Source organism: Mandrillus leucophaeus, unplaced genomic scaffold (genome assembly GCF_000951045.1).
Source record: "Mandrillus leucophaeus isolate KB7577 unplaced genomic scaffold, Mleu.le_1.0 Scaffold853, whole genome shotgun sequence".
NCBI lineage: Eukaryota > Metazoa > Chordata > Mammalia > Primates > Cercopithecidae > Mandrillus > Mandrillus leucophaeus.
Genome location: NW_012109286.1, coordinates 1,505,118 through 1,532,198, shown reverse-complemented (window position 1 = coordinate 1,532,198; position 27,081 = coordinate 1,505,118). Strand labels below are relative to the sequence as shown.

Genomic DNA, 27,081 nt, shown 5'->3' with positions numbered 1-27,081 from the left:
ATTTTTTTAAAACTGAAGTTTGGATGTTTTATTTATTTTAGAAACGTAAAAGGTTTCTGTGTCTGTGAACATGCAGTGTTGTATGGTAGAGGAAGATATAGGCTCTGAAGTAAGATAGATCTATAAGTGACTTTACTTCTTTCACAGATGTTGGAGGAACAATTTTAAAAGTTGCTTAAAATTTCAGATCTCTCTTCCCATATATAAGTGGAAATATTTATATATATTTAAATGTCTGTCATTAAGATACTTTATTTATTTATTTATTTATTGAAACAGGATCTCACTCTGGTACCCAGGCCAGAGTGAAGTGGCACGACATTGGCTCACTGCAACCTCTGCCTACCAGGTTTGAGCGATTCTCCTGCCTTGGCCTCCCTAGTAACTGGGACTATGGGTGCACCCTACCACGCCCAGCTAATTATTGTATTTTTAGTAGAGATGGGGTTTTACCATGTTGACCAGGCTGATCTCAAACTCCTGATCTCAGATGATCTGCCCACCTCAACCTCCCAAAGTGCTTGGATTACAGGTGTGAGCCACTATGCCCAGCCGTGAAGATACTTATTAACAATATATAAAATTACAGAATCTGGCATTTAGAGGTGCTCAATTATTTATATAAACATGTGAATAGAAAAGAATATAAATCTCCATTCTTGATGACATAAATGATCATATAAAATGTTATATATTCCAGAAGGTTCAGAAAAAATTAAGACTAGATTTGAAATAAAATTATCTAATAAAGAAATATGAATGGGATGTAAAATCATGTCAACTACTCACCCTTTGAATAAGCAGGCTTATAAGAAGCTAGGGAAGAATTCTTATGCTTCTCAAATAATTAATTTTCTGCAGGAATCAAGGTGCTCAGTACTTCCTCTTGTCTCCTTTAGTCTATGCAGATACACTTGGTAAATAGTCTCATTTCCCCTTCATGTCTTCCTTTCTTCCCTTCATTGTAATAATGACCTGTAAGTACAAGAAGAATTACTGTCAGGTAAAAGCCTTTTTAATAGATCCTGCAATGAAAATTATAATTACTTTAAAGCAGTAAAATTGTAATTCTAGTAGGTAATACTCAGGCATGTTCTTCCCAAACATTCCTTTAAGTCTTCCGTGATATTTTCTGAAGCTCCGAAAGAATTTCCCCTTTTAAAGAACTGACATATAAAATATATGCACTCTCCCACTAGAGATAAGAGCTACTTTACTCCCATATTTTATTATTGTAGGGATAGATAAGTGGATAGATGATGTCAAGCACTCAAATGATCAGACCTATAAAGGGCTAGACATAGAAAGACATAATTTCCCTGACCTCTCCAATGTGCAGTCTATTCTCACTCTAGAGGATGAAATGCAATGACCCAACTCTAAGAATGAAGGTACACAATGTATTTCAGCGGAGTGGACGCATAGCTATGGCCTTACAGTTGGCACTTACTCTGTGCTCTGGTGATACTGAATTTGGATATGATACACAACAATATTCAGCTTTTGGAGGGCTGGGGAAGGGTCCATTGCAAAACTGTGTGGAGTTGACCCTTGGTAACAAAGCAGAATTTACATTTCTGTTTTAAATATTATAGGGTACAGTACTATTCTAATTGCTCTACATAAATAATTTAATTTACTCAAATGCTTAGTGTTTTATGTATTATTATTCGTCTCACTTTATAGTTGTGGAATCTGTCTAGGTAACTCATCTGAAGGCAATGCTTAGCACTGCTTAGCAGCCCAATAGTGGTACCAGCTCAGGATCATAGTTTCATTTATACTTTGTCTCTGTAGACCTTGCTTTATTCCGGGCTTGAGAAGGAGTTCTCCAAGGATTTGGAAGTAACTCCTTTTCCATTGAAGTTGTTTAAAGAACACTTACCTTTTGAGTAAGCCAGAAGTTTTTTTTGAAAATATGTGGAATATTATGTTTTTTATTTTATAATGCCTACTTGAGCTGCATACCCAAGGCTACCTGTCAATAATCAGTCACTTTTCACAGGTTATTTTTACTACAATCTATGACAAAGATGATCACAATGAGCTATTTAGTCTCTTAAACCTCTGCTTTGTACTTGATTACCTAAAACACTATTTATTTCACTTCAGTCCTATAAATACTTACTGAGTGCCTGTTATGTGCCAGGCACAGATGCCAAGATATAACCTGTGATTTAACAGAGTAACATAATATCATGCATTGCTTTAGGAGTGTGTACACTGGGCAAAGGGAGCAAAGAGGCACTTGGCTCACCCTAGAGCAAGAGCAGAAGCTCTCCAGATTTGCTGACCTAGAAGGACAAGTCTTGAAGTAGGAGGGTGGGGGAACCAGATTAACAAGGGAGGTAAAAACGTGATCTAGGGAGGCATCCGAGGGAGCAAAGGCACGAGTGAGCCTGGTACACTTTTGGGCAGGCAGAAGGAAGGCAGTTAGGCCGTTAGGAAAGCAGTATGGCTGCAGTGAATTCTACAAAGAAGGCTATGGGAAAGACGCCTGGAAAGGTAGCGAGGTAAGGATACGGACAAGCTATGCCAAAGAGCTGGACTTTGTCATGGAGAGTGACTAGGTGCTTTTACATAGGAAAGTCACCTGATAATATTAAAACCTGTGAAACATCACTCTGGTGAAAGTGTGAATGAATTTGAAAGGAGTGTAACATTGTTCTACTTTGGTTTACTCCTCAGTACCCTTGGCTGTGTACATTTGACTAAAGAGAGGACTATAAAATCAAAAACCAATGTAATAGTTTCCAGAACACAAAACTATTAAGCTTAAGAAAAGGACAGAAGGAACTGAAAAGAGAGGAAATGTGTTTTGGAGCATCACATTTCCACCTCAGAAGAAATAAGGAAGGAAGGAGGAGGGTGTTCCCACAGCTCTTCAACCAGGCCAGCTCCTCAGCCTACATCCCCATCTCATCAAGTACGAGGGATTTTTCAACTGGACCAACCAGATGGTTTAACAGTGCACTCCCACACCATTCAACTACGCAAGGGAGATTCACTTAACATATGCAGTCATATAACACCTACTAACATTTTCAAACATTAAACCTTTAAAAAAGAGTCCTAAGAAATAGAAGCATGAAGAATCATCTCTCAAGTATATAGACACTACTTCATGGTGTGGTAATATATGCATATGGAAGCTAGTAAACACCTCTAGGAGATGCAAAAGGAATTAGAACCTCCACAAGGTGCAAGCAAAACCTTGAAGTAAGCCTGCGCTTTACTCAGTACTTTTTTCCTCTTCGACATTGTAGGTGTGTGATCTCTATCATCTGTATTTGTCTATTGCAGTCTCCATTAATGGTGAAAGTGTTTTCAGTTTTTGGCATTTCTCATCTAGTGCTAGAACAATGCGTTGCATGGAGTAGCAGGTTTATAAACATTTGCGAGTAAAAAAATCCAACCTAAAACCCAAGGTAAACTCCTGAACCAAATACCCAGAGTAATGTGAATCTTTTTCTATACTCTAGAGTTTACGGCTAGAAACCGCACTGAATGCACTGTATCCTAAACTGGGGTCAGGACGGTGGAAAAATGAGTCTAGTGATGAAAGGAAGAAGCTGTGCAAGCTATGAAAAAACCTGGTATGGGAAACTTTTTATGTGATGGCTGTATACGTTTTTCTTATTTTTTAAGAGCAGGTAGCTATCTTCTCATATATAATTAATATACAAACCTCCATTTTTTGATGTATGCCATAGAACTGTCATTTTAATTATTTACTTTCAATTTATTTTCTGTTCTACTAATGAAGATTACAATGAAGAGGAAGGTGAAATCAATTTTTTTTAAAAAAAGGAAAAATATAAAATTCAGACCTAAATCTGTTTTTCTTCTTCTGATCCATTTACCCAGCTTCATCTTCATATTACCTGTATTCCTGTGCTGTAGGGCAGTATTTAATTGGTTCTCAAAGTCATCCAATTCAGGAAGCTTTCTAGACACTCAGTACTTCCCCTCAAACATACCCTTTCTGCCCGCACGCGCACACACACACACACACACACACAGACACAGACACACAGATCTTCCTTCTCTAAATGCCCCATGATACTGGATCTATCCTTTGATCACTCTTGTTTACGATGTGGTATTGTTGTTGAGTATATCCTGTGTATCAAGCTCTCTGTTATGTATTTTAAGGATTTAAAATGACTTTGTTGTTTGTACATACTTTGTGTAACATCCTTTTCTATGAGAGCATAAAGACAAAATTTGCATCTGATTTTTTAGAACATGATATACATACACTTTTCAGAGAGCATGCCTCTAATTAAATATTTGATGAGTGCAGAAGAATGAGTGAGAGTATGAATGTCTTTAAAAGATCATTTGGTTATTACATTAAACCAGATAGTCTCTTGGTAAACTTTAAGTTACATTATGTGGAAAGAACTACAAATTCTCCACTGGCACACATGTTGCAGCATTTACTATCTTCTTTCACATGTCAAAAGGAGATTTTTGAGCCATCATTCAGGTAATCGTTCATGAAGCCCAGACCAAAATATTGTTATAAATATAGTTAAAATTATCATTTTGTTAACTGCTATATTAAGAAAAAATCGATACAAAATAAATTTTACATGTATAAAATGTACCACTTAATAGGTTTTGGCATATGGTCACCCCTTAAAACTGATACTGGCTACCCCTTCCCAAAGCAACCACTGACCTACTTTCTGGCTTGATCTATTACCTTGTATTTCCTAGAATTTTGTGTAAAAGGAACTATACAGTGTACCTTTTGTTGTTGTTGTTGTTTGACTTATTTCATTCAGAATGATTTTTTTTTTTTGAGATTCATTCATATTGTTGAGTGTATCAATACTTCCTTCATTTTTGCTGCTTGGTAGTATTTCATCGCATGGGTGTGCTACAGTTTTTATATTCAATCATCTGTTAATGAACATTTGCATTGTTTCCTAATTTGCAGTGTTACAAATAAAACTGGTATGAATTTGTATGTACAAATATTTGCATGGACATATGCTTTCATTTCCGGTGGGGAAACACCTAGAATGGGAATCAATAAATCCTACAGTAGGTATGTATTTAAAATGTTAAGCAACCATCAAACTATTTTCTGAAGTAACTCCAGGGCTTTATCTTCTCACCGGTAGTGTGAAAATTCCAGTTCTCTCAGGATTCTTGACCAAATTTAGTGTGGACAGTGTCTTGAAATTGATTCAAATAGGTGTATAGTGCTGTCATATTGTGCACTTCATTTGGACTTTTTCTAAAAACTAAGTACATTGAACATCTTTTAATGTGCCTATTGCTATCCACGTCTTCTTTGATGAAGTGTCTATTCAAATCAGTTACCCATCTTTTAATAGGGTTGTTTGTTATTTTAAGTTTTGAGAATATTTTAAAAAATATTTTGAATGCAAGTTCTTTATTAGACGTTACACATATAGCTTGATGAATAGTTTTTCCCAGTCTGTGGCTTGTCTTTACATTAATGGTACCTTTGGAAGGGCAGTTCAATTTTGATGAATTAGATGAATTACAACATATCAATTTATTCTATTATGTATCTGAGTCTTATCTAAAGTCACAAATAATTTGTTTCTTTTTTCTAGAATTTTTGTAATTTTAGACTTAACTCTTAAATCTTATTTGAGTTCATATTTTATATAAGGCATGGTATGAATAGAGATGCATTATTTATATATGGACATCCAATTAGTCGAGCACCATTTATTTAAAGGCTATCCTTTTTCTATTTAATCTTCTGTAAAACTTTGTCAAAAATTAATTGTCCATAAGTGTATAGATCTACTTCTGGAATATCTATTTATTCTCTTGGTCTCATATTTGTCATCATATGATAAGTCTTCAAATCCAATAATGTTAGGTCTACAACTTTGTCTTTTTTATTGAACATATTCTATTTTAGATGCTTTGCATTTCTGTATTTATTTTGGAAACAGTTCACTAATTTCCAAAAAAGACAGTCTAGAGTTTTAATGAGTACATATAGTAGTATTTCTTCCTTTCCAATCTTGGTGATTTTTTTTCTTTTTCTTTCCTGATTTCATTGACTAAAAATTCCAGTAAAATGTTAAATAAAACTGGTGAGAGTTGAATCTGTTTTGCTCCTCACCTTAGTGAAAAAAGTTTCAATCTTTCGCTATTAAGTTTGATGTTAGCTCTAGGCATTTCTCATGCCATTTTTCAGATTGAGATGTGTCTATCTTAACTCTTCTAAGAACACTTATCAGGAAATTCAGTTTATAAATGTGTGTAATTTCAGATTAATTTTCAAACATAAAACCAAACCTTAATTCTTAGAATATCTCCTACTTTTTATATGTCATTATTTTTGTATATTGTTGAATTTGATTTGTTATAATTCTGTTAGAACTTCTGCATTTTTGCTCATGATGAATATTAGTCTATGCTTTGTTTTCTATGAATATAATTGTCTGGTTATGATATCAGAGTAAATCCAGGCCACAAAATGTGTTGGGACGTGATTCCCCCTCTTAAATTTTCTGGGAAAACTTGGGTAGAGTTGGCATTTTTCCGTAAATATTTGATATAATTCATCAGCGAAACCATCTGGGTCTGAAATTTTGGTGGGGGCAGGTTTTTAATTACAGTGTAGAGTACTTCAAGTAATCTAACTCTTCTTGAGTGACTATTGTATTTTCTCAATAAATGTGTTCATTTTTTGAAGTTGTCATATTTCGTGGCATACAGTTGTTTGCAACCTTCTTTTTTATTACCTAGTATCTATGGATCTTTAGTAATGCCATTTCCATTCTTTGGAAATTTGGTGCCTTTTTTCACATAATTCTGGCTAGAGATTTATTAATTATTGATTGACTCAAAGATTTATCTTTACTTTTTTGAATTTCTCTATTGTTTGTATTTTTATGTTGTTGATTAGTATCGGATTTTTACTGTTTTATTTATTCTATATATTTTGTGATTAATTTGGTGATTCTTTTCTGGTTTCTTAAGTTGGAAAGTGAAGTGAATAATTTGGAGCCCTTTTTCTAGTATAGATGTTTAGTACTATACATTCAGCTAAGCACTGCTTCAGTGGTATCCTACTTATTCTGACATGATGCATTTTTATTTTCATTCAGTTCATATATTTTAATATTTCCATATTTTGCTTTGTTATTTGACACATGGACTGTTTTTAAGTATGTTATGTAATACCCAAATAATTCAGGAATCTCCATATATCTTTCTGTTATTTATTTCTTATTTAATTTTACTTTCACCACAGAACATATCTTATATGGTATGAATCATGTTAAATAAATTAAGACCTGTTTTATTGTCCATAATATGGTCTATTTTGGTAAATGTTACATGTGAACTTGAGAATAATGTGAAATCTTATGTTGTTACAAGGAATATTCTTGGTGTCAAGTAGATTAACTTGATTGATACAGTTGTTCAAGTCTTCTATATTCTTAGTAACTTTCTATTTCTTTCATCAGTTAATAAGGCTGAATGTTAAAATATCAGCACATATTTGAAGAATTGTCTAGTTCTTTTTTTCAGTTCTATCAGTTTTTATTTAATATATTTCTATTTCTTTATTGTGGCATAAAACACATAAAATTTACCATCTTAACCATTTTCCAAGTGTACAGTTAAGTAATGTTAAGTATATTCTCATTGTGGTGAGACACATCTCCATACATTTTCATCTTGCAAATTTCAGTATATACCTATTAAGCAGCTCCTCTTCCTACTCTGCCTACAGCCTCTGGTAACCACCATTTCACATTCTGTTTCTATAACTTGGACGTTTTTAATACTATGTACATTGGATCATACAATATTTGTCATCTTGTGACTAGCATATTTCACTTTACATAATGTCTCGATGGTTTCTCAATGTTGTAGCAAAGGATTTTTGTCCTTTTTAAGGCTGAATGATATTCTGCTTTATGTATCCATCACAGACTTTGTGGTTATTACACATCTTGGCTATTTCAAATAGTGCTGCTAAGAACATGAATGTAAAAATATCTCTTCAGGTCCCTGTTCTCAATCATTTTGGATAAGTACCCAAAGATGAGATTGCTGGATCATATGCTAGTTCTCTTTTTAATTATTTAAGGAAACTCCATGCTGTTTTTCATGATGATTGCATCATTACACAATTCTGCCAGGAGTGCAAGAGAATTCCAATTTCTCCACATCCTCACCAAGATTCATTTTCTGTGATTTTTGTTGTGGTTGGTTGTTTGTTTTGTTGTTGATGTTGTTTTACATAGTAGCCATCCTAATGGGCATGTCGTGATATCTTGTTGATATCTTGTTGATTTACTTTTCTCAGTGATTAGTGATGTTGAGTACTTTTTATATGTTTGCTGGCTATTAATATATCATCTTTGTAGCAATGTCTATTCAAGTACTTTGGCAATTTGTAACTAGTTTTTATTATTTTCTGTTGTTGCATTGTATTTATTTATATATTCCAGACATTAACTTTTCATCAAATATATGACTTGCAAATATTTTCCCCCATTCCATAGACTGTCTTTTCATTCTGTTTATTGAGTCCTTTAATTACAAAAGCTTTCAGTTTGATGTCATCCCATTTGTTTATTTTTAATTTTTGTCATATGTACTTTAGTGTCATAGACATGAAATTATTGCCAAGTCCAATGTCATGAAGGTTTTCCCTTATATTTTCATCTAGAAATTTTATAGATTTAGGTCTTATACTTAGGCCTTTAATCCATTTTGAGCTTATTTTGGTGTATGGTGAAAGATAAAGTTTCAACTTCACTCTCTTCCATGTGAATATCTAGTTTTCCAACATCACTTGTTGAAGACACTACCCTTTCCACATGCAGTAGTCTTGGCAATTTTATCAAATATAATTTAATTATATAAGTGAAGGTATATTCCTAGGCTCTCTCATCTTTTCCATTGCTTTATTTGTTTGTCTTTGTGCCAGTAACACACTACTTTAATTACTGTAGCTAAGTAATAGGCATTAAAATAAGGAGATGTGATTCTTTTGAATTCCTCCATACTCAAAATAGTTTGACTATTCAGGGTCCCTGAGCTTCCATATGAATTTCTGGATGCATTTTTCTTTTTCTGCAAGGAAATAAAAGTCACTGAGATTTCTATAGGGATTGCATTGAGTTCATAAAGTTCTTTGGGTGATATGGACATCTTACCAATATTATTAAGTCTTCTAATTCAACAACACAGAATGTCTTTCCATTTATTTGTACCTTTGTCACTGTATTTCAGAACTGCTTTGTAGTTTTCACTGTATAGTCTTTCACCTCCATGGGTAGATTTATTTCTATGTTTTTTATTCTTTTTGATGCTAACATAAATGTAATTTTTCTCTTAATTTCTCTTTTAGAATGTTCATTGTTATTGTAAAGAAACATAACTAATTTTTGTTTGTTAATTTTTGTATACTGCAGCTATGTTGAATTCTCTTATTAATTCTAACAGGTTTGTATGTGGGTATAAAACTTTAATGAGTTTCTATATTATAAGATCATGATATTTGTGAACAAAGATAATATTCTTTCTTCCTTTCTAATTTAGGTTCCCTTTATTTCTTTATTTTGCTTAATTGCTCTGGATAGGATTTCTAATATTATGTTGAATGGAAGTGGCAAGAGCAGTATCCTTATCTTATTTCTGGTTGCAAAGAAAAATATTTCAGAATTTTACCACTGAGAATGATTTTTAACTGTGGGCTTTTCCTAAATGGTTTCTGGAGTATTATTAATTTCTTTCATCAAACCGTGTTTTCCTGTTTCTTTGTTAATTTTTTTAAAATTTAAATTTATAGTTTCCAAGTAGGTGTATATATTTATGGGATACGTTTCCTGTTTTTATGTATGCTGTGTAAATCTTTTTTGGAATTTGGACATTTGGGGAAAAAAAAAACTCTCTTTTAGTCTTTGCACACTGGTTTCATTCAGGGAAAGACCTCCTCCCTAAGACTGGATGGAGGTCTAGGACTTCTCAAATCTTTCCTGATCATTTGCACCCCCATTCCCCAATGTCTGGCAGCAGAATGGAAGCTCCAATTTACTGCTTGCCTACTTTCAAGAGTTTCTAAATTCTGCCACCCATTCCATCAATGCTCCAATTCAAGCTCGATAGAAATGAAGTCCTCAAGCCGTTGTAGACAAGCCAGAATGTTGGATATATGAAACATTAATTTGTTTAGTCCCTGACAGAGAAACGCCAGTGTGAGAGGATGTCTCCTAGTTGTAACATGCTATGCTGTGGGAGGGAAGGGACATGAAGAGTGTCAAACATCACATTATTTTCTACTTTTTTTTACTGGAATCTTCTCTGCATTTTACAATGGCCTGGATTTTATAGCCTGTCAAGTGGTCTCTAGAGTTCTCACAGAGGTATTCCAGTCCACATAATGCTGCTAACTCAGTGTCATTTTGGGGGAAAAAGAACCTGTAGCTTCTTAGTCTGTCATAATGCTGATGTCATTCACAACTTAAAGTATTTTGAAGCTCTGTTAGGTGCGTAAGAATTTTAAATGTTATGTCCTTTTGATGAATTCAGTCTTTTTATCATTATGAAACAAACTTTTAAAAATAGGTGATCAAGCCGGGCGCAGTGGCTCACCCCTGTAATGCCAGCACTTTGGGAGGCCGAGGCGGGTGGATCACGAGGTCAGGAGATCGAGACCATCCTGGCTAACACGGTGAAACCCCCGTCTCTACTAAAAAATACAAAAAAATTAGCCGGGCGAGGTGGCGGGCGCCTGTAGTCCCAGCTACCTGGGAGGCTGAGGCAGGAGAATGGCGGGAACCCGGGAGGCGGAGCTTGCAGTGAGCTGAGATGGCGCCACCACACTCCAGCCTGGGCGACAGAGCCAGACTCCGCCTCAAAAAAAAAAAAAGATGATCATATTTTTTCCTCTGAAATCTGCTGTTTTTAAATTAATATGCCAATTCAGATTTATTTTTATTAACGTTAATGTAAAATTTGGTATATTTTCCACATCTTTATTTTTATTACTCATATATATATACACACACATACAAATATAAATCCAGTTCCTTCCATGTTGCTGCAAGTGATGGAATTTGATTCTTTTTTTATATCTAGAGGTTATTATGTTGAGTCAAATAAGCCAGGCACAGAAAGACAAATATTACATGCTCTTACTCATATGTGAGAGCAAAAAAAAAGTGGATCTCATGGAGGTAGAGACTAGAATGGTGGTAATCAGAAGGTATTAATAGAATGGGAAGTGAGGAAAAGGAATAAAAAGAAGTTGGCTTGTACAAAATGACATTTAGATAAAAAGAATAAATGTTAGTATTTGATAGTACATTAGAAAAATTATAGTTAAAAATAATTTATTGTATATTTCAAAATAGCTAGAAGAGAAAAATTGTAATGTTCCCAACATAGAACAAATATAAATATTTGAGGTGATAGATATCAATTATCCTGATTTGATCATTACACATTGCATACATATATCAGAATATCCCAGGTATCCCCAAATATTTACAACTAGGATATATCAATTAAAAATGTAAAAGGGCATATCTTGTAAACAAGGTGTATTTGGGTTTGTTTTTTTAAAATTCAGTATTATAATCTTTTCCTTTTGATTGGAGACTTTTCTTTAGACTATTTTCATATGGCGGCATTATTCATGTGTTTCTGTTTAGCTCTGTTACCTGACTCTGGTTTCTATTTGTCTTATGTGTGTTCCTTTTTTCACCTTTTCCTCCTTTTTTTGCTTTCTTTTAGATTAGTTGTAAAACACTACCAATATTAGTTGTAAAACTTAAAAAAAAAAGCAAAAAAGAGGAAAAGGTGAAGACAGACATTTTTATATATATTTTCTCATTTTTTGGCTTAATAAATATAACACTTTGTTATGTGATTTCAGTTGGTTGATTTAGAGTTTATAATATGCATATTTAACTTATAACAGCCTAATTTCAAGTAATATTATGTTAACTATAATACTAAAACTCAAAGTAGTGGGCTTCCTTTCCTCTCCTCCAAAACTTTGTGCTGATCTCATTGTGTTTATCATTTCTAGTGTTCTCAATATCTTTGTGTAGATCCAGGCTTCCAGTGATTTCATTTTTCTTCTACCTGAAAGAATTCTTCTAATACTTCTGGCAGTGTGGGTCTGCTGGTGACAAATTCTATCAGGTTTGGGGCTTTGTATCTCTGAAGAAGGCTTTATTTCACTTCTATTTTTGAAAGACACATATTGCAGGATATGGAATTCTCATTTGACAGGTGTTTTTCTTCCAGTACACTAAAGAGGTCTCTTTTCACTTGTGTTGATTCTAATGATAAATCTACTCTCTGTCATTCTTATTTTTCGCTCTTTTTTAATGTAATAGGTCTCTCTTCTCTGGTTTCATTTAAGATTTTCTCTTCATTATATTTTTAGCAAACTGATTATAGTGTATCTTTTTTATGTTTGAGGTTCTTGACTTCTTGAGTCTGCAGGTTTATCGCTTTTGTCAAGTTTGGAAAATGTTTGACCATTATTTTTTTCAAATTATTTTCCTGAACCCCCATTTTTTATCTTCTTCAGGAGCTCCAGTAGTACATATAAGACCACTTGAAGATGATTTACAATTCATTGATTTTTTTCACTTTTTAAATGTTTTTTCTTAGTTTTATTTTGAATTGTTTCTATTGCTTTGTCTTCAAGTTCACTTTTTTTTTTTTTTTTCCCTGCAGTGGCTGATTTTCCATTAATCCCATCCTGTAAATTTCTCATCAGAATGAACGTTGTTTTTATTTCTAGAAGTTGATTTAGATCTTTTATACACCTTCCATATCTCTATCTAATTTGATAAAACACAGAATGTTATCATAATGATTGTTTTGGGCTGCAAGCTCCGCCTCCCCAGTTCACGCCATTCTCCTGCCTCAGCCTCCTGAGTAGCTGGGACTACAGGTACCCGCCACCATGCCCAGATAATTTTTTGTATTTTTAGTAGAGACGGGGTTTCACCATGTTAGCCAGGATGGTCTCGATCTCCTGACCTCGTGATCCACCCACCACGGCCTCCCAAAGTGCTGGGATTACAGGTGTGAGCTACCGTGCCTGGCCTATTATTGCTTATTCTATATAACAATTCTAGTTATTATTTCTTATGGTCTAACATGAAAGCAGCATAAACACAAGACAAAAATCCCATGTTTACAAACCAAATACATTTAAAAGATTGTTGTTACATATCAGCAGAGGAAAAATGCCCAATGGCAGATGGGGAGAAAAGCTAATGAGATTCCACGAGCTAAACCCACCATGACAAATGTAAATGAATAGTACTAAGTGATTCACGTGTTTATTTCACCAATTTCATTTGCAGGAGAATAAGTAGAAAAGTAAGATCGAACTGTTGTCTTCCACAAAAAGAAAGAGCCTTGATGCTTATTTCCCAAACTTATTCAACAGAATGTTACTGTTCAAAGTCATTACAGAAAGTGCCCTTTTTCACACTTCTCAGGCCACTTTTATACTTTTCAGCAACACCTAAAGCAATTGGCAGGCACTTGCTTGTACAATGTTCAGACTCCACTAGTACAGTAAGCAAAAGCTCTGCATATGTATTTCATTTGCTTTACAAGTGACGTCAGGAAACAAACACATGGCTTATCTAGGCTGGACGGTTGGGGGAAATGACAATTTGATCTTGGTTCAAGGTTGCATTTACTTAGGTTTACTACTGAACTACAACTAAAAGAAGCAAAGGATATGTTAGGTGAGCACAAAGAACAGATGTTGCATCCTAGTTCACTTACTGCTGGAGGAGTGCCTGAGGCTCCCAGTCAATGCACCCTGTAGGGAGAGAAGAATATATTAAGTTAGGATCAGAGCTGCGCACCTATTTGGCTTCTGTGTATCAGCTCTACATTCCCATCCGCACCATATATACAAACTCTTGACTTTCCAGTTATATACTTCATTTGTCTGTAAAGAAATACTGAATAAATATTCAGTTTTTTCTACAAGTCTAGACCAGAACAGGTGTTCTGTTTCCGATTACAAGTTGTAATTCCGCAAAGAATTTCAAATATATGAAGAGGAAGTCAGCTAGCATTCCATGCAATATCTTCATTAAAACGCATCACAGTTTAGCTCCTATGACAGTCTTTGTGCAACATCTTGCATTGAAACATAGTATTGTTAAAGAAACAGAATGTTTAACGTACTATGACTTAATACAGCTCAGCATTCTGTTTTCATCTTTATTTATTTGCTTCAATTTGTTCTTTTTCCTACTTAAACAACTAAAATTTAGTAATTATACTTTTTTTGAGAATTAAGTACCTAAACTTACATTCTGGACTTCAAGATTCATTGTATCGTACAGTAGACTTAAAGTTATGTAATTAAATAACTGTTTTGATTTGTTTTGTTTTTAGCACTTAAATCTTTTATGTGTATGTGTGGTAGGATGTGCACACAGTGTGAACATTTGTGTATGTGTGTGTGTGTGTTGAGTTGGAAAGTAGTAAATATCTCTTTTTGCTAAAAGTGTGCTGTAAACACATTACTCCAATCACATTTGGTTTTAGTTACTTGGTCTCTAGCTAAGTATGGTTCCCTATTTAAGAAAGATACAAATCAAGTTAATTGTGATCGCTCTTATGCTCCATAAACAATCTGAGTGTTTGGAAGCATTGGAGGCACAGCCTTAACAGGCTACCACTAAAGATTAGCCAAAATAAACATTGTGCATGCAAAAAGTCCCATCAGGAGGACAAAGGAAGGAGGAAAGACTGCAGAACTCTTGTTTCACATGCTGCCTTTCACTGGATTGTTTCTGAGCAAGATACTTTCATGTTGGCCAGATACTAATTGGGTAGAAAAACAGAATTGTAATATATTTTATCAAAAAAATGTAGAATATTTTTCACGTTTTTACATGCAACATAACTTCCTAACTGCAGGATTTTTTTTTCTGAAAAGAATTTCACATTAATTAACAAGCCAGCAGTCTCTACGGGGTCATAGATGGCCAAACCAAATCATAACCAAATCACAACCCCCAGCCACTCCTAGCTCCTACTCCCAACTCCAGACCATGGAACTGTGGGTGACAGCGTGACAGGGGAGTCATTCATTACAAGCTGACATGACAAGATTCAAAACAAATGTTTGGACAATCACATTTCATTTCTTAGGAACTTGGACGGGGGGTTGTAGAGGAAATGGAGCACTTGGCAATGGAAGGAAGCTGGATGTCTGCTTCCATGGTGGGGCTGCTTCTGTTTCACACGTTTCTACTAAACCTAGAGAGAAGGTGCATGATTCCCTACTTCTCATTCCCGCTTTCTGACACTGTCTCCTCCATGAAAATCCTGCTGTGAATATCACACATCTTCTTCCTCCTGCTCCTTGTTGCTGTTCATTTACCAGCTATCAGATCCCATTCTGTGTTGCTGCTATTATTCTTAGTAATCTGAATTCTTGCGTAGGTGATCCTTTCAACAGCTGGGCCTCTCGGTTCCTGGGAATCCCCTCCTTTCATAAGCTTGTCCTCACTCAACTCAGCCACGGCTCCCACGGTCATTTCCTAGTTGTGGTCATGACCAAGGACCAGGTATCCTTGTCTCCAAACACCATCTTCCCAGTTCACTCCCTCTAGAACCCTTTGACCTTACAGGAACCCACAGACCTTTAATCCTACCATACCTTTACTCTCTCTTCTGCCAATTCACTTTTCCCTTCATGCAGAATAATTTCCATGGCCCCTAGGCACAGTTACAACCTGGTGTATACCCCAAATGTTTATCCTCCCCTCGCTTCATCATGGTTGCTTGGAAAAAAAATACATTACGGACTGAGTATAACCAACTTTCTGCCTCTTCCATACCTACATTTGTACAACCTTTTATGGAACTAATCAGTGCTGGAGAAATACGCACATCCATGCTGGCAGGTCCAACTTTAAGTTCATGATCACTAATCCCAAAAGGGCTCCTAATACCTCCTGGCAACTACACTCATAACATATTTCCTGTTCACTCTTCTCTTTTACATTTCTCTTTCACACCTTTCCTCTCCTCAAACTTCCAACACCTCCTCCTCCATTCTCACACCAAACTGGTTTCTTGATTTTTGATTTAGATAGAAAATAGAAGCCAGTCAGAAAATTCCTACAGGCTCCCTCAGCAGACTGAATATGGGTCTGTGCATTCCGTCTTCTCTTCTTTTGCTGTGGGTGGCTCGGCCATGCTCCTCCCTGGGGCCCAGCCCGTAAAGTGCATTAGACTCTTATTCAACCACTTACGAATATCATTCAATTAAGTTTCCCATTTTTCTCTGCATTCACACATTTTTCTTCACTAATAAGTCATTCCCTTCAGTGTATAAACATGCTCTTGTTTCTTTCATCTTGAAAAAATAATGTTAACCCACATCCTTCTCCAGCTGATGTCCTCCCCCATTCTCAAACAGAATATTTCCCAAGAAATAGTTACTTGTACTTGTTTTTTTCCCTGCAACTCTTCTTTTAGATTTATTCTAATAAAATCAACCTCTACTCTGGGATCAAATCTATTACTATGAATGCACTCAACAACCCCTACATTTCTAACACCTAAAATCGAAATCCACATCCATGTCTCATCTTTCTGTGCTGTAGAAGTATTGTACACAGATGCAAGTTTTTATGGAAGATGAATGGTCTGGAGGTAGCAACGAGGAAGAAGAATAGAATACCAACCCCATTTCTTTCTCCTTCCAATACATTTTTCACTTGCTACTCAAGACACCAGCTTTCCTGGATTGTCCTCATACTTTCTGGCTGATCCCTCTCAGTTTATTTCCCTCTTTTTGTCTTTATCCTTATAACATGGGGCCACCAAAGGTTCAGTTCTTGAGCCTCTTCTTGTTTCTGCCTGCACTCATTCTAATGCTAATTCCATTCTGTCTTGTAGCTTTTAATGACTTTCATATTTACATTCTGAAATGTATGTTTCCATCCCCACCTGTTCGCTTGAATTTCAGACTCATATGTTATGTATCAACATTCCATTTACTCAAAGGTTTATTCTCAAGGCTAGCTAGTTCTTCAGTCAGATCCTCAGATTTTGAGATTTCACCTCTTCTTTCGCCTCTGTAGTTTGGCATTTGCGTGTGTGTCTTGTACATCACAATGGTAACAGGGTTTGATTCAATGTGTAAAATGACCTCAGGTTTCTGCTAAAGTGTAACTGGTCTATGCTGCCTTGGACAGGTGGTCTCTAGTATGTGTTTGGTATGATAGAAAACGGGCATTGAGGGTGAGTGTGGTATTCCTGTGATACAAGCACATTTTTTTCTGTTTCTACCTCTGTTGTTTTTAAAACAGATTTCTGATGGTTCTATCATTTTTTTTAATTCACTGGCGACAAGACACCCTGTTATCAACTATTTTACTACTATTATCACCCAGTTAAAATAGATACTGACAATAGCCTCTTCCCTATCGAGAGTCACAGGTGTTGTGCATAGGGCCATTCAGAGTGGACAGCCCAGGAAAGGGGAGAGACCAGCTGAGAAGGCTCCCCACTGGCCTCTGCAACTCGTCCCAGATGCCTCTTCCACGATTCTTCAAGGCCTTCAGCATTTCTCACTCCCTGTCCTTCCCTCATTCGTAGTGCCCCCACCTCTGCCAGTGGCCCCTTCCCACACTAATCTCACCTATGGCTATACTCACAGTTGCCTTGACCCTTCTCTCTAGTGGATGAGCTTGGCCAAACACCACCTTGGCTAGACCAGAGCAGGTAAATATGGCTACAAGAAAATACTCAATCATTCTGACAAATTACCTTTGAGATTTCTGGTTGGACAAATAGAAGTGCACCTTTGGCTCTGTCCAGCAATCTTACCTTTAATTTGGTCTTTCTCTCACTAACAAACAATAAATTTCTCAACTCTGTCTCTCTTCTCCAGTCTCTATCATCTTTTCTTTCTCTCACTCTCAGCTGATGGCTTAGCTTCTCATTTGACTGAGAAAGTGGAAGCATTCAGGAGAAATCTAGGGAATTACCTTCCATCAAGGCTGCCAAGCTCCTTGTGTCTGAACCTATCTTCCTATCCAATACTGTATGAGAAATGGCTTTCATCTTCTTGTGCCTATTCAAGGCCTTTGCATTTGACATTTTGACTTACTCCACTAATTCATCAAGTATTATTTCTCTTTGGTATGATGTTTATATCCTCATAAATATGTTGTAATACCTTTCATCGTAAGAACTATAACATCAACAAAACCTTCCCTGATTATAAACCCTCTCCTACAATTTCACAACACATTTTAAAAGAGTTGTCTATACCTACTGTATGCACTTTAGTCTGCTCTTTCATGGTGATAATGCCTGCATTTGCCTCTATTGAAACATACCTGCCCCAGAACAACACGCAGCTCATTCTGTCACTACTTCATCCAGGTCTCTGCTCAAACGCTATTTTTTAAGAGGAACGTCTTTAGTTGGCTTTTTAATTAGAGGGTTACCTTCCGTCAGGGAACTCTCTATCTACCTATCTTGTTTTATTTTTCTTCTGACAACTTCTACTTCCTAAAGTCACACACACATACACACACACATACACACACAATCACATTATATGCTGGCTATTACCTATCTCCCCAGTAGAACAGAAACATCTTGAGGGCCAGCAACCTTATCACGTCCAAGCTTAGCTTCCTAGATGTGCCTGTCAGAACTGTCCCTCAATGAATATGTTAAGTGAATGAATGAATCAGAAATCACTTTTACTTATTTGATACACTGGGAATATGCCAACAATTCCATTTAAAATAAAATTAGGATGTTGGAAGCCAAAATTTGAAAAAATTTATACCACTTGGTCAATCCCATTTCCACTCTCTTTACACTAATATCCTTTGGTCTTAGCTACGAGGAGTTCCAGTTTTTTGGCTTTAATTCTATATAAAATTTAGCACTATATAAACAAGTTCAGTATAAGAAAAAGAAAGCTGAACTGAAAATTCTATCTAAAACTTAGCCGTATATAACCAAGTTCATTATAGGAAAAAGAAAGCTGAACTGAAAAGCTGAGTGTTTCCAGGACACTGCTAGTGCAGCACCAATAATCTATATTTGGAAGAACTCTGGAAAGTGAAGAATTAATTGTTCAGGAATCTGGGAGGACATTAACCATTTTCCATGAGTCATGACTCAAGGTTGTCTTCTACGCCCTGCACTGGAGGAGCAGTGGTCGAGAGAGACCCAGAGCCAGTGTTTAAAGATGGGTTTGTCTTCCACCATGGGAATTCTGGCAAGCCATCATTTCAGACGCTGTTTCTGTAAAATGGGATCGTAGATCGTGTGGTGAATAGAAGCCAGGGGGGCCTCATGCTTACGTGCTTTCCTCTTGAACGCAAGCGTGACCGCTGACTTCTTCCTTCTTCACGGAAGTCGCTCCAGTGATGAGGCTTTGCGTTGTACTGTGTACGGCTCCATCTTGGTAGGCGGAAGAGAGACCCTCCTCGCTGGCCTCATGACGTGAGCAGCCATGTTGGGAGCATCCCCACGCCAAGGCCCGTATCTCGTCAACAAACAGCAACAGCTGAGGCTCTGAGTCATGCAGCTGCAAGCTGATTCTGCCCCAAACCTGAATGAGATTGAAAGTGGATTCTTGCAGAGCTGAGAACACAGCCCAGCTGACACCTGATTCGCCCCCATACGGAATCCGTGGGCTCCCGGCTCACAGAAATCATATCATGATGTGGAAAAAATAGTAACAAGGCCATGTTCCGTCTCTTGTTAAGATTTGATAGTTGTTTCACTACATTAAGAGAGGTCAATAAACAAAAAGTATTTTTTCTTCCCTGACTCCCAAAAGTCATAGTATTTTTGGTCCTATAGAAGACTTTGTTTTAAACACTTCTTATATTGAAAATGAACTATTTGCCTATACATAAATGGCATGATCATCTTTCCTACTATATGGGGACTCAGACATTATCTGATTTTTCTGCAACTGCCTTGTACTTGTGCTCAGTGGTTTCTCAGTGGATGTCTGTAAATTGGAGGAAGGCAAGTCTTGAACCCTCTCAAATGCACATGGGGTGAGCTCAATCTCCTTTCTAATTCTCTTCCCAATCCTCTGTAAATCCTATGGAGGAATTTTGTTAATCATCACTTCTATTTTTGGTCTATGAAAGTGTGCTCAGCACATGTACTGGTATACAGGATGGAAATGATTCACTTGGAATAAAGACCACCCTGTAGATAACACACATACAAAAGACTGGAAGCTATGGCTGTGCTCATGTCCCAGAGCCTCTCAATCTGTGGCTGTTCCTCGGGAAGCTCTAAACACACAGTTACAGAATTATGCAAAGCCTCTTACTTGATAAGGTCTTCTGAAAATACTACATGGTCAAGAGCAGTCTCCACACAGCTTTACACTTCAAGTCTGTTCCAACCCGCCACCACCAACCGGTGTCACCTTTGATGACTGTGACTTGCATATATTTGTATGTTGTTACAGAAAATCTAATTAACCCTAAAAACAGGGAAAGATACCAAGAGTTTATTTTATTCTCCTTAAGTGTCCAAATAAATAAGTGGAGAAGGCATTGTCTGTGATGACCCTCAGTTAAGAAAATGTCGTGAGAGCCTTCTCAAAGCATCTTAGTCTCTGCTCTGTTTTGTTTTGTTTTTCTCACTTCACCCTCCTCCACCAAGGGGGAGAGTGGAACATTTATGCTTATCCCTTCCTTAACCTTTGTGATACAGAAATATTTTGGATGGATAGGCAGGACATTTATTTCGCTTTATTAGCAAAAGTTATTCACAAGGAATGATTTGTAAAATTGAATAAAGGAATCAATTAGTGTCCTTCGCTTTTTGGAAGGCTAACAACGTACCATCTCAGAAATGGGGGGAAATGACTCTCCCACACGTTTTGAAGGAAGTCGAACCCCTTTGGTGGGAAGACTTAGGCTTGATGAACCATTAGTGCTATCTACTTTCATGGATATTGGACGTATTGGCACATTTTTCCAGTTTATTAAAAGAATCCATTTAACCTTTCTGACAAAAGCAGGACTAAATCATCTGTGTTTTACGCGAGAGTACCCAATGATTGCCTCCATGTGAAGACTTCTGAACCCTGGTGTTGCCATGGTAATGACTGAGTCTCAGAATTAGTTCACTTCAAATCATCCAAATGTTCCTGTTTTAAAATGTCACCACTAGTAAACCCACTTTGCTTTTAAAATGTGTGTAGTGGAAATTCAGGGAAATAGCAAACCCTTCATTTGCCTCTGATATAGCAGTCCTAAAAGTACATATATATTTATGGATCTTATATATATATATATATAAAACATATTAGATATATGGATCTAATATATATATAAAAAATGATTTCCCAAGTTCATTTACTCTGAAGGCAAAATGGGTCAATATACATTTGAAGTACAGTGAAGTTATACAATATTATTACATTTATCACTTTCTGTGTCTGCTCTTCTGTGCATTTTTATGATGCTTAATTACAAACACAAAAGAAAACTAAGGAAAATAAATTTAACTTCCATATCTACTGCTTATAAACCTCTTTAATAACACTAAACTCCAGAAGAATGAGGATCATTTCATCTTCCTAAGGATATAATAGCTATATTCCCCAGAGTTGCTGAGAATAATTTTATAAAACATCATAATGTAGAAAGTATTTTAATGTATTGAAAATATGACACAGGAAGAACTTCAGCCATATGTGCAATTCATGCAAATAAATCATGTCATTTCTGGCTGTTTAAAAGCCTGTTTAAAAGCTTTTTTCTCTTACCTTATTGCATCTTTGGAAATAAAAAGAAAAATAAACTCATTGGCCAAAATGTGCTAATATGCAATCAATTTAAAAGATGAAATATTTTTGCATCACTATATATCTAAAGTGGATTATTGATGGCAAAAAGATCTTTTTTCAGTTTGACAGATAGGACCAATTGTAATCTTGTACTTTAAATAAAACTTCTTTAAAATATAAAGACTTCAAAGATATTTATCCAAATCAACCTGATCATTTTTTAAGAGTGAATATACTTTGGAAGACGCGTCCTTCCTTTAGTAGCTCGCAATGGATTACATCCTCTATAAAGCAGTCTGGGGTGAGTGAAAGAAGGGGGTGGAAATTAGTAATTTCATTTGATTTAATTGTTGAATCATACTTAGGAACCTAATAAGGCTTTGTTATTTAGAAAAGCCAGAAACAGTAACTCAGTGTGATTTTTGTTAAGCTCCTGATGCTTTTCCACGAAAGATTATTTTGAATTCTTAAGGTGGTAGAATAGGAAATTATCCTATTTGATGTATACAGACATTTTTGTCAGGACAAAAGGAAAACCCTGTGCTCAGATAATGGCAGCTTATCAAGAATCCTGACAGAAGGCTCGGTTTCTCCCTTCAGTGGGCCACCCACTGCTGTGCGGGTAGGAAATTTCCTGGCATGGACAATCTGAAGGTGTCTGAAAGACTGTCTATACTCAGCTCAGTGAGTGAAAGGAGAAAACCTGGGATGAGCAAATACTCTGGATGATGATACCAAGGTTGATTTGTTCCATCCATCTGACCAGCAGGAGTGCATATGTGCTATGTTGTCGTAGACTCCAAACATCTAAATTGTCCAGACCAGACGAATCTGGATATTTGGTCAAAGGAAAGGTCATGGAAAAATTTTTCAGAGTTTTTCCTTTGTGCAATTTTATAATTTTATAGTATCTAATGTTTTAGCTTGAAAATATGAAAGACAGGCATCCAATTGATGGAAGAAGAGAAGAGACTTTTCCTTTTAGATGAATGTGTTGAACTATTAGGCTTATTATGCTTGTAAGTGCTTTAGATATTTCCATGTATTTAATTCTCACAAGAATTTGACAGCTGAGGAAGTAGAGGAACTAGAGGTCAATAATTAGCCTGGGGACACATCTAAGTTGCACAGGCAGTATTTGAACACAGCATTCTAACTATGGTGACGATATTTTTAACAACTCCATTATATTTCCATTTCATGGTCAAATACCTTCATTGAATTATTTAAAATTTCATTTAATTAAGTAGGTCTGGCATTATTCAGATCCAAATTTAAACCAGTTTAGCAAGCCATCTCAAAATATAGTAATTGGGTATTAAGAAATTATCTGGGCATTCCCTAAATTTATTGATATATTCAACGAGCATTGAAAATTATATGTCAGATATTCTGCCCAATCAGAGGCTAACATCTGCCGCAAGACAAATGTGGTGCCTGCCCCTGTGGAGCTCATATTCAAATGGAGAAAATGTCAACAAGTATCCCACATAGGCTGAACACTTCAAAAAGTGAAGCACAGGTTTGTGTGATTAGAAATGGCAGGTGTTTATGGAGGAGGTGCCAGTGCAGCAAGAAAAGGCCTGTATCAAGGACGGTGTTGATGCTGAGATTTGAAGGGCAGGCAGCAATTGAACAGTCGATGGTGTGGAGAGTGAGCCACACTCCAGGACAGGAAAACCAACGCGACTGAGTGAGCAGAGCAAAGAGGGACCCACGCTGTCCAGGAGGCACGGCTCAGTTACTCAGGGCCCCACAGTCAAGCTGAAGATTGGAGACTTCATTGGGTAGGCAATACGAAGCCGTTTAAGGCTTAAGTCTCTAAGGACCATGCTCCAAATACAGATTTTAAAAGATTTCTCTGGTTATGGTTTTAGGTGAGAAGATCGAATTTGGACACCATTGAGGAGACTACTGCAGTCGTCCAAGCTCAAGATGGTTGAGAATAACCAATGGGGACAGATTTAAGAGACACTTAGAGTCTGCAGCCAACAGGGCTGAATGGGCAGTAAGTAGGAGCACAGCTGGGTGACGTGGTGGAGGGAAAGAGAGGAGTCATTAACAGCTCCCCTGTTCCTGGCCTTAACATGTTACTAGGTACCTGTCGGACTTCTATATCTCAAAACATGATGCAGCCCATACTACTTTTAGAACTGCTTCCTTTGTTTCTGCATCTGATGGAATAAGAGAAATGTTTTCAATTTTTGCCAGAATACCTTCATAACACACACACATACAATTAAAATAGCCTTTACAGTTTTTACATTGCTATATTTATATTTACACTTAACATTGAGAAGAGCCCACACCTAACGTACATTGTACCAATTGTACTGTTCTGCATGCCCCATCAGGAAAGCAACTCTGGAAAAAGTGTGGTTGTTTACAGTTTCCTGGTTATTTAAATTGACTGCAAAAGGTGATATGGTTCTGCAATATTATTGAATAGTGTTGCTGAGACTTTCTTGAATGTTACTGAACTTCCTTAATAACATCTCTCAACAACTGAGATTATGCTATCCTAAATAATGGTTGATGTGATGAAAACGTCAGTCCATCAGTCACACAGACAAAACCCAAGATGATGTTTTGATTGCCATTGAGACAAAGTTATTCCTGCAATAATAAGAATGGCCAACACTCACGGAGTGCCTTCTACCTGCCAGGCACCAACTGAGAGCTTCACACATATTAACTCACTCAATCCTGCAAACAATACTACCAAAGATGGTAATATTTATATCTTCACTTTGGGGATGAGCAAAGTGAAGACATAGAAATTGAGTATCCTGCCCAAAGTCAAATGCTAGAGAAGTGGTGGAGACAGAATTGAAAGCTGTTAGGCTGCCTGGAGTGAACGTCATCAGAAAAATGCAAGGACTCTTTGTATGGAGAGTTATTCTTCTGCCCCAGAGATGGAAAGCTATATTTCTGATTGTATATGTGAATAAGCAAATTTTAAAATAATCACATTTAATGCACATACACTGTGTCTTTTCCCTAGGAAAGTTATGATTCAGAAGATCGTATAAAATTGAACAGCTGCCACTACTGGCAGTAAGTCTACTGCCATTTGGTAGATAACCTTCTTATCACACAGAAAAATATCAGTACTGACAAATAGACCGCAAAGAAAATGAGACCATCAGCAAAGAAGATAAAGAAGTTTGTACAAAGCACCTTTTTATAAACAGATGGCTGTCCGGCAAAAATAAATTTCCTGTGGACAAGACCAAGAGCAAGGCAAGAGGAAAATAAACATGTTTAAACTATTGGAGAGTCCATAATTTAAATATAAACTCTTCTGTTGAGTGATAGTGTGCACCAAATCAGTTCCAGGGATGGCGATAAATGTTACGCTGCATTTTAGGAGGTATGGGAGAGGAAGCTGGGGCAAGAGGAACGAATGCATGATTAATGCTGGATATTTGGGATTGCCTAGAGCAAAGGAGATTGGGGGCTGCAGAAAACTAGATCTTTGAAGATTTAATAGATTCCTCATTCTCTGTTAGTCAGCCCTCTTAGATTTGTCCCATGTTAGCTCTGTTTTTCTATAGGTTTAATATTTTTAGTAATGGCTTTTACATTTTAAAAAATCAGGTTGGACTTAAGCTAATGGACAATAAAACTTCGGGGTTAGAGATACTGTTTTTAGTCAGCAACTAGATGAAGATCTGCAATGAATGAGAATTTGGAAATTGATGTTTTTATAGTGACACAAGCTGCATCACTATGAGATGTTCTTAGAGAGGAAATATTTGACATTGTTAACATTTGCATTTAAAATTGGAATTGAGAAATGGGCAAATGAAGACATAGCTCAATGGTCAAATTAAATGTTACTTGGTTTTCTAAATGCAAGATTCTAGTTAAATTAGAAGGGTGGAAAAGTGTTATTAACTATTTTTTCTTCATAGGAATGTAAAATCAACTGTAAAAAATTAATGAATGAGACCCAGGGATTAGCATTACAGCAAATTCAATGATTTTTGCAATCCATGCCTTTACAAAGAATGTGTGATTACTCTGTCTAGACTTCATAGCACATTATAATAAGTAGAGACTGGCAACATCAATATATTTCATAAATACATGACTGGAATTTACATTATTTCTGATGATTAATATTTCCTCAACTACCCTAGGTAAAGCAATGTGTACATCTTATAAAGTCAAATCTATTGATAATGCCATTTGCTAGCAGACAAAAAAATAGCAATGGCATTTATTTCTCTGAATATATTCATCTTCTCAAGTAAACCTAGGAAATCTGAACTGAAATCCATAGATAATTCATTAGCTTCAGTTCATGGCCTTGTGTTCTTCGAGTCTTCTCATACATATAATATCCTAGCAGAGTTTTTGTAAGATTACTTCATGGAATGATTTCTTTTTCCTGAAAGGGCTGAACTCATATAAAATCAACTATGACGGGTTACTTGTAAAGCTATCGATTGACATGGAGCTGAAATGGCTTCTTTCTAAAAAATTTCTTCTAGAGATACACACGTTTTTGTAATGAAACCACTAACAACAGATGGGAGTTCATTGATACTTGTGCCAACAGGCTTCCATTTGTTCAGTTTCTTAGAGCTGTGGATACAGAGAAGGCAACTAAAAATATAATTTTGGAGAACAATTAGTCACTCTCAGGAAATCTATAAATATTCTGGAAAAGAAACATGGCATACACATTCTGCTCCACAAAAAAAGATGACTGCATTATATTATATTATGTCATGATTTGCAATGTTATGTGATGCATACATGCTTCACAATTCTTTTTTGCTTATATATTTAGAACATTCTAAAAAAAGGAATAGTTCCTTTGCCTGCAAAATTTGCAGAGAGTGTCTGAATGCACCCTCTTCCCACCTCCTGCCACTGTGCGGCTGCCTCTCTGCATAGTTCTTTCATCACCCTCCCTAAATGAAGAAAGCTTTTGCTTGCCTCATACCTGTGAAGTTCTTCCACAAATACACATTCCTATAAAAACAAACCAAAAAAAAAAAAAAAAAGAGCTAGAGAAGCTGAACATGTGGAGAGTGCTTGTTTTTCTATAAGACGATCTTGATTTCTCTTAGGGATTTGGGGATATTGGCCAGCTCTGAAGTTCTTGGATGCGGTAAAATCATGGACACACCTACGCATGAGTGTGGGCATAGTCAGAAATCAGTTGACCAATCTTAGAAGTCAGCATTGGTCTAGGTACTCACATACAGGAACTATAATATAAATTGTCGATAGATAACTAT

General features: G+C 36.3%; 1 long non-coding RNA gene across 1 annotated transcript; it reads left to right on the top strand.

Moving 5' to 3' along the window:
• The first annotated feature begins 2,416 nt into the window (after positions 1-2,416).
• On the top strand, positions 2,417-25,098 carry LOC105530915. Its single transcript, XR_001004710.1, has 4 exons — positions 2,417-2,505; positions 2,689-3,219; positions 23,704-23,834; positions 24,831-25,098. It is a non-coding gene; the product is annotated as an uncharacterized LOC105530915 (long non-coding RNA).
• The last annotated feature ends 1,983 nt before the right edge of the window (positions 25,099-27,081 follow it).